The sequence below is a fragment of the Trachemys scripta genome, chromosome 2, assembly GCF_013100865.1.
Source record: "Trachemys scripta elegans isolate TJP31775 chromosome 2, CAS_Tse_1.0, whole genome shotgun sequence".
NCBI classification, from domain to species: Eukaryota; Metazoa; Chordata; order Testudines; family Emydidae; genus Trachemys; species Trachemys scripta.
Genome location: NC_048299.1, coordinates 128,456,216 through 128,472,475, shown reverse-complemented (window position 1 = coordinate 128,472,475; position 16,260 = coordinate 128,456,216).

Below are 16,260 nucleotides of genomic sequence, written 5' to 3'. Positions count from 1 at the left end.
ATGCCAATTATATCAATATCCTCCTTTAACACGAGGCACTCTAGTTTACCCATTTTATTATTTAGACTTCTAGCATTTGTGTACAAGCACTTTAAAAACGTGTCACTGTTTATCTGTCTGCCCTTTTCTGATGTGTCAGATCCTTTTTTATGTGAATGTTTCTCGTCTGATCTGGCCCATACTTTATCCTCTTCCATCCTCTCCTCCTGACTAAAACCTAAGGAATCTCTATCAATAGACTGTCCGCTAAGAGAAGTCTCTGTCCGATCCATGTGCTCCTCTGCAGCAATCAGCTTTCCCCCATTTCTTAGTTTAAAAACTGCTCTGCAACCTTTTTAATGTTAAGTGCCAGCATTTAGGTGGAGCTCATCCTTCCTCTATAGGCTCCCTCTATTCCAAAAGTTTCCCCAGTTCCTAATAAATCTAAACCCCTCCTCCCTACACCATTGTCTCATCCAGGCATTGAGACTCTGAAGCTCTGCCTGCCTACCTGGCCCTGTGTGTGGAACTGGAAGCATTTCTGAGAATGCCACCATAGCGGTCCTGGATTTCAGTCTCTTTCCTAGCAGCCTAAATTTGGCCTCCAGGATGTCTCTTCTACCCTTCCCTATGTCATTGGTACGTACATGTACCACGACCACCGGCTCCTCCCCAGCACTATACCTAGGTATATCTAAATGCCTTGAGAGATCCACAACCTTCGCACCAGGCAGCCAAGTCACCATACGGTTCTCCCTGTCATCACAAACCCAGCTATCTATGTTTCTAATGATTGAATCTACCATTACTAACACCTGCCTTTTCTTAATGACTGGAATTCCCTCCTCCAGAGAATAACCTCAGTGCGAGAGGATACCCCAACATCATCTGGAAGCAGAGTCCCAACTACAGGAAAGTTTTCCTCTGCTCCCTTTGACTGCTCTCCTTCCCTGAGCCTTTCATCCTCCTTAACAGCACAGGGACTGTCTGACCGGAGGTGGGACAAATCTACAGTGTCCCAGAAAGACTCATTAACATACCTCTCTGCCTCCCTTAACTCCTCCAGTTCCGCCACCCTGGCCTCCAAAGCCCGTACGCGGTCTCTGAGGGCCAGGAGTTTCTTGCACTGAATGCACACATACGCCACCTGCCCACAGGGCAGGTAATCAGACATGCTACACTGAGCACAATAAACAGGATAGCCCCCACTCTGCTGCTGGGCTTCTGCCTGCATTCTCTCCTACAGCTACCTAGGTTAATGATAGGGTTTTTGTTTAAATCAAGATGTTTAAAGGTTTCAAAGAATGGCACGTGTCCCTTGCCCCCTTCCCACTCCCCTTCCAAACTCCCTCTTGAAACTCCCTGTTAGCGGCCCATGTTCGATGTCCGCCTAAAGCACCACAACACCTTAGGTTTGGTGTGTGTGATCAGTCGCAACACAGATTATCAGACTGCTCTCAGGTACTGTGCCAATGGGTTTGTAGAGGTAGTGAACATATGCCTAATGACATACTAGACATACTACGGAGGATAGATTATCCTTGGCTGTCACTCAGCTGGTGAAGGGGAATGGGTCAGTATAGCCAAACGGAGGAAAAAACTGTCAGCAGATAGTGCAGCCATAACCTATGGCCATGGTTCTAAAAGATGAGACAAAGCATATGATGTAATACATGGGAAATAAATGCTTTGAAAGCTGAGTAAATATGTTTTTGTTTATCAAATGCAATTGGGGTGGGGTTTTTTTATAGTATGTTAAAATGGGGTGGAACACATATTTTGTTTTCTTTAAAAAAAACATGAAAAAAAATCTCTGTGACGGGGTATGCATGCCCCGCACTGGGACTGCAGGGGTTAACCCATCACTGTGGGCTGAGGAAGCCACGACCCTACTGGGCATGCTCAAAGTGCAACACCAGTATAAGAGGGAGCAGCATGGCTGAGACTGGGTGGACCACTGTAGGGGAAGGATGTGTACTGCTGGCCCCTGCTGAAAGGCCGTGGGCACTCCATGACTCAGAGGCCAGCCAGCTAACAGCAACCCTTAACCCCAGGTGCTGGATGCAATTGAGGGAGAAGGAACCGAGGGATCGAGGAAGCTACGAGATGCGGAGAAGCGGGTAGGAAGTAACCCAGGGAGTCTTTGTGGGGAGTTGGTTGGACAACCGGAGGTTAGCTCGGTGTGTTTCAGCTGGATCCCTGCTGAGCTGGTGGCAGGCAACCCCACCACAGACCGGGCCCTGGGTTGGGACCTTGTGAAGAGGGAGGGCCTATTTCTGGCAACCTTACTGATGTTGAGGAGTAATCCCTTTGAAATCATCATCAGCAAGGTATCAGAGTGTGGACACTAATTGTCTGTATTTCTCTCCAGAGCCTGTTGTCTGATTATACATGGTAGATATAAACACCAATTTAGTTACTAAGTATATTGCAACTAGAGCTGGTTGGTGAATATCATTGAGTAGAACCTACCAATTTGTATTCATGGTCCTTTTTCACTTTTCTTATACATGAACATTTGAGGAGTGAGCTTTTATTTGCAAGAATATTTGTGGTAAGTAGAAACATTGCAAATGGTAGCCGAAACCAATATTGGCAAGAGACATCATACCAAAAGAGTTCTCATGGTCACTTTAAAAAGTTTGTCTCCTTCTCCAAGAACAGCTCTGAGATCTCTTTTACACATGCTCTTATGTGTAAAATGACCTCCCTGAACTGACTTATAGACTGCTTCCCTTTTCTTCAAATCCCTCAAGAAGCACTATTTTAGTGATTCATACAAAAAGACCAACTAGCAATAGAAAGGTTTCAGAGTAGCAGCCGTGTTAGTCTGTATCCGCAAAAAGAACAGAAGTACTTGTGGCACCTTAGAGACTAACAAATTTATTAGAGCATAAGCTCTCGTGGGCTAAGTGGGCTGTAGCCCACGAAAGCTTATGCTCTAATAAATTTGTTAGTCTCTAAGGTGCCACAAGTACTCCTGTTCTTTTAGCAATAGAAAGTTTTTTAAGGAATAGTTGTATGTGTATGTATTTAACATTTATATAAAACTATTTTGATTGTATTCTTATCTCCTCCCTTTGTGGGTTTCTTGCCTTTATTCTGGACAGGAGTTGTCTTCCTATGTGTGTTTGGACATGGCTGAGCATATTATGAGTTCTACCATAGTACTAATAATCAGTATCTCCAGACCTGTAAACCTTCAGGTTAACTCATTACTAGAATGCATTAGTTTTGAACTAATGATAGTCCTGCATTGGTCAACCTATTTGAACTATCACAATAGATCCTAACTGTGTACAAACACCCATATTTTTACATAATTTCTGAAAACCGCTAATTCCAGGAATCTAGATATAAAGAGGGAGTAAAACATTTAGAAGCAGAGAACCTGATTCTCCCCTCTATGCACTGTGTGTAGGCATTAGCTTTGATTTAAATTGAATGCAGAATGGATGTAAAACCCAATCAGAATGCTAGAACCTGGTTATTTGTTCCACCTAAGCTTTCCATTTGGCACAGTAATAGAGGGAAAGGGGAGCAAAGTTAGCTTGAAGCCTACTGGGTACCTCTTTGTATTATCAGTCCAGCTCCTGGCATAAGTTATAACAGCCTCAGGTCTGCTCTAATTTGTGATCAGCTGAATCACCCCTTATAGGCTGTCCAGCCAGCAGAGAACAGCTAGCACGCAGCTGTATTTTGATTATTCCTCCCTTCCTCCAGTTGTGCCCCTTACACAGAACATATTGGGGAGGATGTGATAGAGCTGTTCTGCAGGCTTCATACCACCCAGGGAAACCACTTACACTGGAGGGTATTTCATGAAGCCAGTTCCACCAGTTTAACAACCTTTTCTTGCTGCCAGAGCAGCCAGGATGGAAGAGAGATTTGGGACTGTTGTGTTTTACATGAACTTTTGCATAGGTGTAAATGACAATACAGCATGCCAGGCAGTAGAGCATCTGGTTCTAGGGACTTTTGTTGGGTAAAATAGCCTTCATCATGAAGCAGTACTCCCCCTATATTCCCAGGTTATTGTTCTAGGGCAAACAGATGGATTTTCTGCCTAGATAAACACCTGTGTAAGAAGGGGAAGTAGCTTATTACCAATGTGAGAAACACATGGGAGTTGCTACAAGGAACTAATTATGGTATCAGAACAAAAACACTTGTAACAAATGTATCTATTAACTAATTTCAGCCTGTTCATACAGCTTCAAGAAATTTTCACTTAAGACACTTTCAGATTATAAAAACAAACATCTCAGATGATCATATGTTGTATGTTCTTAAAAATTGTCAGAGTCCAAGATAATTAATTGGAAGTCACATTATATACAATGAATTTTTGATAAGATCACATGTATTCTAAAAGTACATATCAAATCACATATTTCAGTCAACATTAGAAATAATTACAGTTACATTGCACCTTCAAGTATAGACTTCCTTTAGTATTCTAGGACAAAGCAATATTGCAAAATTATTCCAATTGCTAAAACAAAAATCTATCCTTAGGAGCTGTGGACAATTTATTCTGGAATAAGAGTAGCTACACAAGGAGTGTTATTGATATAACTATAGTGATATAATTTTTCTAGTAAATGTCCCCATGTGGACAAGCCCTTAGATGCAGCCAAATCACTAGGCAATTCCCCCCTGCCTACACACAACTTATTCATTCATTTGGCATCCAACATAAATCTAAGGATTAAAATAGGTCTAAGTATTAAATGGTCACATAGAATGCTGCAGAGGGGAAAAAGACCTGTTCAGACAACATTACTAATCAGCCAATGAATATACTAGATAGGTAATAGTTTAATATACCATAGCAATGGGGTCTTTCACAGATCACATGGGCCTTCCAAATGCTGATGTTTTGTTCTTACAACAAAGATGGCAGTACGAAGGGGAAGTGTTTGAACATATGTCCATTCTTATAAAAGTTATTGTAGTGTGACTAGGTAACAGTACAACCCAGAAGTCATTCTGTTGCCATTTTTAGATTTCACTCTTGTGAGATTTGTTAAAGAAAATCAGGTCTGGCAGAGGGGCAGCCCATGTCTCTGAGGGACTTGAAGACTCCTTTCCTTAACTAAAATATGATCATACTAACCGCTAAACAGTAGCTTTTCATGATGCATGCACCTTCTCCAAAGAGAATCTAGGCCAATATTTTCAAGCTAGCTTGAGCAAAGTTAGACCCCTACATTCATATTTAGGAAGCTAAAATGAAAGACCTGCTTTTTCAGTGGTGCAGAGCATTCCCAGAGCCCATTGACTCAAATGCCTATATGTTCTCAACGTCTCATGAAATCAGGTGATTTATTAAGTGCTTAAATAAAATATTAGGTGATGAACATTAGGTTAGAAAATATTAGCTCTATGTTTTCATCAAAACCAAAAGGTGAATAGTCAGGAAAAAATCATAGTAATATTTTAGGAAGAGTCATGGTAGTGATTGAAAGAAGGCATTTTTTTCTCAAGCACTGAACTTCTGACTCCATTTCTTAAAGTGTGATTGATGACAGCTACTGACAGTTAAGATAATTTTATTATCACCTTATAGTCTGCCTCTGTTCTATTTGAGATGTCGTCATGTAAGAATTAATATTCAGCATATATATTTTAACAGTGCTGGAGATCTACTGCCTAAGACAGTGAGAAGGTAGAACAAAGACTGTTTTCTTCACTGAACCTTCTAAAGATAAAATTGACTATTCAGAGGCACACAATGAGAGAACTAGAAGACAAGGGATATATTAATTCTCAACTTGGGAGGAGGTAGAGGATCCAGGCAGACAATCATTACAATAATGATTTTAAAAACAACATTATTTTGGGCTATGGAGGAAGTAAGCTTATTCACAAGTATCATGCAGCAGTTTTTTCCCCCTTGCTGTTGTTTAAAAACCCTGCAGAAAAACTGTTTCAATGCTTTATACTTGGAAAAATGTGATAGCAAGACATAGTGATGCAAATATTCTGTGCCTTGAAATTGATATATGCAATATCCAGTGCTGTTTCTCAATACTTTCCTTAGATGAGGTAGTACAGAAACCTCAGTTTTTCAAGGGTAAAAGGAACAAATCAAAATGCAGGAAGCCATTCCAAGGGAAAATCAAGGCTCTAAATGCAATTGATGAGGTAGGGGACAGTTATATGGTGCTGGCTGTCCTACCCATTCAGCTACATACTATAAGATCCTATTTTACTGCCATATATTGCATAAGAGGATTTTACAGTGACAGTGCACCAGTCCATGAGACTGATGAATGTATATATGTGGGGAAGGGAAAATAAAGCTCATGTGCAAGACTCACGTGTATTTCCAGACTAGTGGGAAGGCCCTTCTGGCTTTTAATGCATTCTGGTATATTTGGAAGGCAAACCCCAAATAAACATACAACCCAAAATGAACAAACCCTGCTCTTCTCATATATCTTAATGATTACAGAGTCAACTTCAGAGAGGTATGTCAAGACTGAGTCCCCACTCTGGCACTTTGAGTGCAGAAGGTGGGGGTCCGCAAGGATTTTAAAAATTAATACTGGCCACTCCAGGCTGGTATTAAACTCCCAAGGTCATAGCTTCTCTCTGACCTTGGATGGGTAGATGCTGCCACCACCCAAGTACAACCCTTCCCTCCCCACTTTTGAGAACCCAGGCAGGAACACTTGGGAATTCCTTCCTGTGGGGTACACTCAAGCCCTTTCACCCACCTTTCTGGGGAGAGCTGAGGGAAAAAAACAAAGGAAATCAGCTGTTGCCACCAGCTAATTAAACAACATATGCACAAACCTCTTAGGGACACAAAAATCCAATCCTGTTCTTAAAAAAGGTAAATGTTATTAAACCCAAAAAGAAAGGAAATACATTTGGAATTTAGGCTTTTTGCTAGCACTTAAAAGAAACAATTACAAAAATTAAGCATCAAGATAATTCTCTTGAGGTTCAACTTAAAGGTTACAAGCAAAACAAAAGCCTCTGGGGTTAGCACAGAGGAGTCCACAAGCCAATAAGAAATAAAATAAATAACCCTAATCGTGTCTTCCTACACATTCCCTGATTACTTACATATATGGGGTTTCAGATAAGTAGATTTGAGGTATGATTTGATGATTTTTCATACCTGGTTTTAAAGCTTTTTTTACGGCATAGCTCCAGCCCTGTCCTGCTCTGTCCCTCTCTCTGGAGAACAACAACAGACAAAGGGAAGTTTTTTCCCCAATTTTAAAAAGTTCTAGGCCTCTCATTGGCTCTTGTGGTCAGGTGCCCACTCCCTCTCTTTTACCTAGCCAGGGAGACTTTTTAACCCTTTACAGGTAAAGCAAGCAGAGAACAGCCACCAAGAGGGACTTTATAGCTAACTGGCTGGCTGGGTGTCCATAAAAGGGAGCAACCCTCCCCCCTTCATTTATCACATGCCCCCAAATCACAGATGGTGCTGGCCAGCCTGGTTCAGGTCGGGTCCACACCAGCTGGGATTTCTTCCTGGAGGTTTAGGAGACAGAGTCAATAAGATACATGCACCTCTAATTTTACTACTAATCTCATGAAGAACTAAACAGTATTTTTCACATTTCAAGGACTACAATGACTTAGAATACAGGGACATTTTTACCTGGCTGATTCTGGGAAACCTTCCCGGGAGAGTGTATCAGCCACTTTGTTAGAAGCTCCTGAAATGTATTCTATTTCAAAATCAAAGTCTTGAAGAGCTAAACTCCACTGAAGTTTTTTGTTAATCTCTTTGACTATGTGAAGCCACTTCAGTGCAGCATGGTCAGTCTGCAGGTGGAAACGCCATCCCCAAATGTACGGGCATAGCTTTTCCAGAACATACAAAATGGTGTAACATTCTTTTTCTGAGCTTGACCAGTGGCTTTCCCTCTCAGAACTTTTGTTGCTGAGAAACACAAAAGGATGGAATTGTTGATCTGGTCCTTCCTACATTAAAAATGTTCCTACACCACGCTCAGACGCATCTGTGGTTACGACGAAAGGTTGGTCAAAGTTCGGGGCCCTAAGTACAGGGTCAGATGTAAGGGCCGCCTTAACCTGGTTGAAGGCTTTCTGACATTTCTCAGTCCACTGAACTGCGCTTGGCTGTTTCTTCTTGGTTAGGTCTGTCAGTGTGGTACAAATCATTGGTAATACCTGGCCAAACCCAAGAAGGATTGGACCCCCTTCTTCAACTTAGGGACAGGCCAATTTTGGATAGCATTTACTTTAGCCTGTAGGGCATTGATAGTTCCCTGACCCACCTGGTGTCCAAGGTACGTTACCGTGTTTAGGCTTATTTGACATTTTTTGGCCGTAACGGTTAAGCCTGCCTCCCTTATGTGCTGGAAGACAGCTTGGAGGTGTTCCAGGTGTTCTGCCCATGAATCTGAGAATATGGCCACATCATCAAGGTAGGCTACTGCAAATTCCCCAGATCCAGACAGAAGGTTATCTACTAGTCTCTGGAAGGTGGCAGGTACATTTCGCAGTTCAAAAGGGAGCACATTAAATTCATACAGCCCTACATGGGTAATGAAGGCTAATCTTTCCTTGGTGGGGTCATCTAGCAGCACTTACCAGTACCCCTTAGTTAAGTCTAAGGTGGAGATGAATTGGGTACGTCCCAGTTTCTCCACTAGCTCATCAGTGCATGGCACTGGATAGTTTTCTGGGTGAGTTATGGCATTTAGCTTATGGTAGTCCACACAAAACCGGATTTCCCCATCTGGTTTGGGAACCAGAACCACTGGAGAAGCTCATGCACTCTCACAGGGGCAGATTACACCCATCTGTAACATGTTCTTGATCTCCCTTTCTATTGCGGTTTTGGCCTGCGGAGCCATCCGGTAGGATTGGGCTCTAATTGGGTGAGCATCACCTGTGTCAATGGAATGGTACGTCTGTTCTGGGGTGACTGAAAACATTGGTGTGAAGCTGGTGCACAGCTCCTGGATTTGCTGTCACTGCTTACACCCAAGGGTGATGGAAAGGCTCACCTCTTCTATGGCACTGTTGCTTTTCCCTTCATAGTAGACTCCTTCAGGCCACTCAGTCACCTCTCTCCTAGGCTGTAAACTGGAGAACCTTGATTTTGTGCGAATAAAGGGCTTTAGAGAATTAACATGGTATACTTTAGGTTTTAGAATAGGATCTGGGAATGCTATGTGGTAATTAACAGCTCACAGGCACTTTTGGACCATAAATGGCCCCTCCCACTTTGCTTCCATCTTGTTGGCCTGGAGCACTTTCAGGACCATGACTTTGTCACCTACTTTGTCATGCTCTCTGGCATGTTTATCAAACCAGACATTTTGCTCTTGTTGAGCATCCTGTAGGTTTTTTCGAGCAAGGGCTAGAGAGTCCTTGAAAGTGTTTTGTAGGTTAGTTACAAAGTCCAAAATATTAGTTCCTGGAGAAGATGTAATTCCCTCCCACTATTGCTTCACCAACTGTAATGGCCCCTTAACTTCATGGCCATAAATGAGTTCAAAGGGTGAAAACCCCAAACTGGGATGTGGTACAGTCCTGTAGGCAAAGAGCACTTGCTCCAACACTAGGTCCCAATCATTGGAGCGCTCATTCACAAATTTATGTATCATGGCCCCCAAAGTCCCATTAAACTTCTCCATTAGGCCATTTGTTTGATGGTGGTAAGGGGTGGCAACCAAGTGGTTCACCTCATGAGCTTCCCAAAGATATTGCATGGTCCCTGCCAAAAAGTTAGTTCCTGAATCTGTAAGGATGTCTGAGGGCCAATCTACCCTGGCAAAAATGTCTGCCAATGCCTGGTTCATGCTTTTAGACCTGGTGTTACTTAGAGCTACTGCTTCCAGCCATCAGGTGGCAAAATCATGAAGGTAAGTATGTATAGCTTTCCTCTGCATGTCTTCTTAGGGAAAGGACCGAGAATATCCACAGCTACACACTGAAATGGAACCTCAATTATGGGGAGTGGCTGGAGAGGGGCCTTGACCTGGTCTTGGGGCTTTCCCACCCCTCACAAGACCAGACATACGTAGAAATGTCCTTGCCATTCCCTCCCAGTGAAATGACTTCCCCAAACAGCCTTTGGTCCTGTTCACTTGAGCGTGGCCACTAGGGGTGATCATGGGCTAAGCCCAAGAGCTTTTCCCTATACTTAATTGGAACTACCAACTGTCTCTGAGGATGCCAGTCTTCCTTGTGCCCACCAGAAAGGGTTTCCTTGTATAAGAGTTCCTGGACTTATTGGAAGAGCTCAGGGGTGGTGGGTTGCTCCATGCCGCCATCCAAGCTCCCTTGAGGCTTTCATCCATTTCCTGCTCTGCCTGGAACTGCTCCCTTGATGCTGAAGACATTAGTTCCTCTTTGGGTTGTGGACTTAGGCTTGGTCCCACTGGAAGTGATGCCAGTGATGGGGGAGTCTCCATCGACTGTGAACCACTCTCCATTGGGGCACTGGGTTGTATTTCAGGCTCTGGTTGAACTTCTTGCACTGGTTTAGCTGCTGCTGCAGGTGCAGGCTTTGTGGCACCCTTTGGTGCAGGCTCCCCGGACTCTGGTGGGGTTGCAAGCATGGGCTGTGGTGCTGACTGCTCCGCTAGTTCCTTGGGCTGGTTCTGGCTGGGTTCCGGGAACTGGATCTACAACTGCTGTCATAGACTCCGATCTGGGGTCTGGTTTCCCCACCTCTGGCTGTGGGGAAGGCTCAGGAGTGAGGTGTGAGGCCTGTTTAGCCTGGCTGAGCACGACCATCCCCACCCTTTTTGTTAGCCTCACATTGTTGGCTAAGTCTTCTCCCAGCAGCATGGGAATGGGATAATCGTCATAGACTGCAAAAGTCTATATTCCTGACCAGCCCTTGTACTGGACAGGCAACCTGGCTGTAGGCAATTTAAAAGTGTTGGCCTTAAAGGGTTGCACCATCACCTGGGCCACGGGTCGATGAATTTGGGGTCCACCGGGGATTGGTGGATAGCTGACATCTGTGCATCAGTGTCTCTCCATGCAGTCATCTTCCTCCCGCCCACACTCAGTTTCCCTTCACTCTGGGGGTATTTGCGAGGCATCTGGGCCTGAAGGCTCTCAGTGGGATTCCGGGGTGATGAGTTGCAGTTGGCTGGTGCTCTTGGGGCAGTTGGCCTTCACATGCCGCAGCTCATTACATTTAGACAGGGCCGGATTAACTTTTTGTGGGCCCAGCTCCAAACATATTTGTGGCCCCCCCGGGAAATGATTGTAAAAGGGGATGGGGGCAAAAGCACAGTGGCACGGGAGCTAGGGTTGGTCCCTGGAGCAAGGTAGGGGCAGGGGTAAATTGTAAGTGCAGCAGGGCTGGGGAGGGGGTAAATAGGATTCCCCCCACCCCTGCCCACATGGAGTGGGTACCTACCTTCTCCCTGGTTCTAGCCCATTCTCTTCATCTCTCTCTGCATTGAGATGTCCCTCCTCCAGTGTGACAAAGTGGGAATGTTCTTAATGTTTTCTCTGAATACTGTGTGGGTGCCTCAGTTTCCCCTATGCATTTCTTAAGTATCTAGGTAAGGGGTCGGCAACCTTTCAGAAGTGGTGTGCCAAGTCTTCATTTCTTCATTCTAATTTAAGGTTTCCCGTGCCAGTAATACATTTTAATGTTTTTAGAAGGTCTCTTTCTATAAGTCTATAATATATAACTAAACTATTGTTGTATGTAAAATAAATAAGGTTTTAAAAATGTTTAAGAATCTTCATTTAAAATTAAATTAAAATGCAGAGTCCTCCGGACCGGTGGCCAGGACCCTGGCAGTGTGAGTGCCACTGAAAATCAGCTTGCGTGCTGCCTTTGGCACGCGTGCCATAGGTTGCCTACCCCTGATCTAGGTGGTGGGATAAGGCTGCGTGATTGTTGCAGAGCCCTAGAGGGTAGGTGTGATGCTGTCTGCACAGAGAATGGCTGACACACTGTCTCCTGGCAACTAATGGCCTGGGCCCCTCTCCTGCAAGGTGCCAACTGAAGGTGTTGGAGAACAAAGAGATCAGGTGGCCTCCTGGCCCGGGGAAAAAGACAAAGGACAGAGGAGGGGATGGAGGGGGTTGCTGTTTGGAGCTGGCTGGGGAAACAGAGGGAGGCCCAGCACTGGTGTCTGGGCTTCCTTCCCCACAAGAAGGACCTGACTGAGGGTGTCCTGTTTTCCATATCTACAAGCTCTGCTTTGACTGTGTTCCTGTCATCTAATAAACCTTCTGTTTTACTGGCTGGTTGAGAGTCACGGTGAATCGCAGGAAGTGGGGGGTGCAGGACCCTGACTCCCCCACACTCCGCAACATCCATCAGCAACAGGACAGGTTCTCTTCCAGCCCTCTGGGGTGGGTGTTGGGAGTGGGAGGAGCAGAGGGTAATGTGGTTACTCCTATAACCGGACTTTTAGTTTCCAGTCAGCACTGCTAACCGGACACCTAGGTCCCATTTTCTACTGGAGTTTCCAGTCTAAAACTGGATATCTGGCAACAGGGGTGCCAGCAAAGCCTGGGGGGGGAGGGAGGAGGGATAAGCAATCATTTTTAAAAGTGAGAGGGCTAAGCCTTAAGCTGTGGGAAGCAAGGGGTGGGCGGGCTAGGGAGTGGAGAGGGCCATGTCTGCTGTACTGCCCAGGTAGGTTGGAGACTGTGGGGATCAGCTGACACAGTATCCCCAGCCCAGGTGATGTGACAGCCAGTGATGGATTTAGAGTTAGTGGCCCCCCCCGACCCTCTGCTCAGCTTCATTTTTGGGGCCCCTCCTTGGGACCCAGCAAGAAAAAGAACATTCTCTCTTATCTCCCCCCACCCCTGTTTTTTTCATTCTTTTTTTCTTCATCCTCCTCCTATAAGTAATAGCAAGTAAATGAAAATAAAGTGAGGTACCTTGATTGTTCTTGTAGTCTAACTTATTTTTCCACAGACTGCTTGAAAATCATGGAGGATCTCAACGGACCACTTAATGATCTTTCCAAATATTGTAAAAAAACATTGGGTGCGGGGTCTGGCCAGGAGTTAGGGTGAGGGATGGGGCTCAGGGTTGGGGCAGGAGGTTGGGGTGTGGAGCTCTTACCTGGGGTAGCTCCTGTTTGGTGCGAGGGGTGCAGGTGGGAATGCGGGGGGTGCAGGAGCTCCTGTTTGGTGCTCAGGATGGGGGTGGGGATGTGGGGGGGGGTTCAGGAGTCAGGGCATGGGATGTGGAGGGGCTGGGTATGTGTGGGGGTGCAAGAGTCAGGGCAGGGTGCTGGGGAGGTGTGAGGGGGTGCAGGGGTCAGGGCAAGGGGCAGAGGGGGCATGAGGGTGTGCAGGGGTCAGTGTGGGCAGGGGGCTGGGTGTGTGTGAGGGGGTGCAGGGGTCAGGATGGGCAGGGGGCTGGGTGTGTGTGAAGGGTTCAGTAGTCAGGGCAAGGGGCAGAGGGGGCATGAGGGGGTGCAGGGGTCAGGGTGGGCAGGGGGATGGGGAGGAGGGAAGGGGTCAGGGCAGGGGGCTGGGTGTGTCTGTGAGAGTACGGGAGTCAAGGCAGGGGCTGGGGAGGTGTGAGGAGGGAAGGGGTCAGGGCAGGGGGCTGGGTGTGTGTGAGGGGGTGCAGGGGTCAGGGTGGGCAGGGGGCTGGGTGTGTGTAAAGGGTGCAGGAGTCAGGGCAGGGGGCTGAGGAGGCATGAGGGAGTGCAGGGGTCAGGGTGGGCAGGGGGATGGGGAGGTGTGGGGGGTGCAAAGGTCAGGGCAGGGGGCTGGGAATGTGTGATGGGGTGCAGGGGTCAGGGTGGGCAGAAGGCTGTGGGTGTGGGCTGGGGTCATGGGGGTGCTCACGGCAGGGGGCTGGAGGGGGTATGCCCCGATTCCAACTCCTTCCCCAAGGCCCCGCCCCAGCCCCTTCTCCTCCTCCTCCCTGGAGCAGCGAGCGTGTTAAGGCTCTGCTTCTCCTCCTCCCTCCTGCCAGCAAGCAGCTGATCCAGCTGATCAGCGGCAGGGAGGGAGGAAGGGAACGTAGCACGCTGGGGAAAGAGGCGGGGGAGGAGCTTGGCTGCCGGCAGAGCCTGCCCTGCTGCAGCAGGAGCCAGCAGCACTAAGCTTTGGCCCCTATTGGACATGTTTGGGGCCCCTTTGGACCGTGGGTCCGGTGCCATGGTAAATCTGGTACTGCATTTAAAGCATTGCCCAGCTGACTCTGGGCTGGGGTGAGGTGGGCTGTTGGAGAGTTGGGTGGTGCGACGAGAGGGTATCTGGGGTCTTCCTGGCTGTGTTGAGGGCTCCCCCTTGCAAGGTGCGGCTTTGGTTTGATTCCAATGGTGGGGTGTTGTCTTAGGTTGCCCCTTGTGGTATCCGCACCAACTGCTACTAGCTTTCTTCTTCTCCTGGGAGGTTCCCAGTCCCCCATTCCCTCCCTGCATTTCTGTCACGGAGCTGGATGTCTGGGCTTGTTCTGGGTCTGTCTTCTCCATGACGTGCCGCTTTGGGAAGACTGGTTTTTCTAAGGTTTCGGTGCCTGACCTCAACCTCATGCACAGGCTGCCCTACTCTAGCCTAGCTATTTCATTGCCATGAAGCAAGAAAAAAGATAACCTGCTTATTGGACTCCCTGGCTTTGCAGGTTGAACCTTTGCGTGCCTGTTCCCCCTCAGACAGCAAAGAAAAGAAAAGGAAGAAAAAAACTCCCTGGCTTTCAAGCAGGCAAAAGGAAAAATGTGTCCTTTTAAAATCCTGAGGTCTGTGCTTCTGGTTCAAAATGATCCCACTGCTCTGCCACCATGTCAAGGCTGATTCCCCACTCTGGCACTTTGAGTGCAGAAGCTGGGAACCTGCAAGGATTTTAAAAATTAATACTAGCCACTCCAGGCTGGTATTAAACTCCCAAGGTCATAGCTTCTCTCTGACCTTGGATGGGTAGATGCTGCCACCACCCAAGTACAACCCTTCCCTCCCCTCTTTTGAGAACCCAGGAAGGAACATTTGGGTATTCCTTCCTGTGGGGGTACCCTCAAGCCCTTTCACCCCCCTTCCCGGGAAGAGTTGAGAAAAAAAACAAGGAAATCAGCTGTTACCACCAGCTAATTAAACAACATATGCACAAACATCTTAGGGACACACAAATACAATCCTGTTCTTCAACTAACAGGCTGTCTGGATGTCCATAAAAGGGAGCTCCCTCCACCCCCCTTCATTTATCACAGGGTGGGTCACAGGAGCTCCAGAAAGGATAATGAACTGAAGTCTTTAAAAGCAGCAAAGGGTCCTGTGGCACCTTATAGACTAACAAACGTATTGGAGCATGAGCTTTCGTGGGTGCATGCATCCGACGAAGTGAGCATTCACCCACGAAAGCTCATGCTCCAATACATCTGTTAGTCTATAAGGTTCCACAGGACTCTTTGCTGCTTTTACAGATCCAGACTAACACGGTTACCCCTCTGAACTGAAGTCTGTTAGGGGCAGGTAAAGACTCTTCATGCCATCCCTTCAACTGTAAGTATATCTGTCTGTCAACATGTAGGCACACTGCTGGGTTTTGGTAGCTGGAAGCTACACTCTTATGTTATTGCTACATATTGTATGCAGTGTTTGTTGTAGCCATGTCAGTCCCAGGGTATTAGAGAGACAAGGTAGGTGAGGTAATCTTACGGATATTGGATTATTGGACAGAAGTTGGTACAATAAAAGATATTACCTTACCCACCTTGTCTCTCTATTGCCTATATATTGGTATTCAATATTCTATTACATATCTATTAATATAACTTCTCTTCATTCCCTTTTTCCTCTTCTGTATATTGGTTTAGCTCTCCAATCTCTTCCAGTATCAATTGTTCCTTCTCTGCTTCTCTTTCCTTCCAACTCCTTGTTCCCCTTCCTCTTTTTGTCCTTGAGGTGCGTTTTCTTTCCTTCTGTTCTATCAACATTTATTCACTCCTCCCTCACCTCTCATTCCCAATAGATTCTCATTACTTTCTTCTCTTCCCCATTCTAAGTCTCACACCTTTCTGAACTCACTCATTCCCCATAATCCCTCCTGCCCACCATCACACACCTAGAGTCCTTCCCTTAGCACCAAGCTTCTTCACTGTCTTCTGCACCCCACTTCCTCCCAGCTACCAAAACCCAAACAATTGTTCACTAGTTACTGCTCACCAAATGTCTTTTCCCCTAGGTCATCAGGGGTTCATCTCTCCTGAAGAGGTTGGCACTGCTGGTTTCAGTGCTTCAGATGGAGGGTCCATCAGAACTGGTTAGTGAACAGAACCCTACACCTCATTTAGCCACTTTCCCCAATTGCAGTACTGCTGCTGTGGCTTGGAGTGA